Here is a 1,292-nt window from a genome sequence, read left to right as displayed (position 1 = left end):
GGCAACTCCTCTCATGTGGCTTTTTTTTCTTTTTTCATATGGTCTTATCTGTTTTTGCTCTTAATGTGCGAGGGATAAGTGACATAACTAAAAGAAAGTCATTATTTTCAGTCAGTCTGAAAGTAAATACCGTATGTATGCTTTCTGCTGGAACCACATTCATGTAAAAAATAATAATCTTTTTGGAAACAACCGTAGGGAGGTCAATCTCTTTTTAGTCATGGCTCCAATAAATCTAGTGGAGTCGCCATTTAATTCGACAGGAATTTTAAAGGTAAAATTGTTGACTTACTATTAAAGTTGCAAAGGGGTGGAAAGTTTCTGGAAAATTTCCGGAAATTTACCACGGAAAGTTAAGCTCGGGAAGTTTGGAAATATTTACCATTTTTTGATTATGCAAAGTTGGACACTGTTCATGGGAATTAATGGGGAATTACAATAATTATATACTTCCGCCCGAATGCAGCACCCCCCGCGACCATGAAAGGGACAAGCGAAAGAAAATGGATGGATGGATATATTATTGGGCACTTATCTAAATGCTGCTGCATCTTTGTGGCATTTTTGACGTAGCTTTTTGCACAGTATTTGAAAAGAACCCTACGTACTAGAGATGCGCGGTTTGCGGGCACAACCGCGGAGTCCGCGGATTATCCGCGTATCGGGCGGATGAAATTTAAAAAAATTAGATTTTATCAGCGGGTCGGGTCGGGCGATTGAAATAAAAAAAAATTAGATTTTAAAAAGATTCAGGCGGGTGGCAGTTAAACCAATTCGGAAATATATATACATAGCTAAATGTTGTTACCCACATACGAAAAACGAGCAGGCAACTGCTGCATATGCCACAACAGAAGAAAAAGAAAAGAAAAGAGATGGACACTTTTACGGAGCGGAGAAGGCCCCCGACGCCTCGCCGGGGTCCGGGACCGAGGCCCCTTCCCCCGAGAGGGCCCCACCGGGAGCCGTAGCTGAGGCGATCCGCGAGAAGGGCCCGACGCACGTCCAGGGTCACCACCGCGCCCACCGCACCGACACCCCGCCTCGTCCGCCTTCGCCGCGGCCGGCGTCACGCGCAGCAGGTAAGCAGCTTACCTGCCCGCCACCCCCGTGGCCGGGGGCTCGTAACAGGGGTCACTCCGCGCGCTCCGCCCCCGCAGCTTACCTGCCCGCCACCCCTGTTGCCGGGGGCGCGTAACAGGGGTCACTCCGCGCGCAGTGCGCTCACGAAAGGGGTGGGGCTCACCCTGGTTGATATAGACAGCAGCTAGGACGGTGGCCATGGAAGTTGG

Source organism: Nerophis lumbriciformis, linkage group LG01, assembly GCF_033978685.3.
Source record: "Nerophis lumbriciformis linkage group LG01, RoL_Nlum_v2.1, whole genome shotgun sequence".
NCBI lineage: Eukaryota > Metazoa > Chordata > Actinopteri > Syngnathiformes > Syngnathidae > Nerophis > Nerophis lumbriciformis.
Note: the sequence above shows the minus strand (reverse complement) of the source record.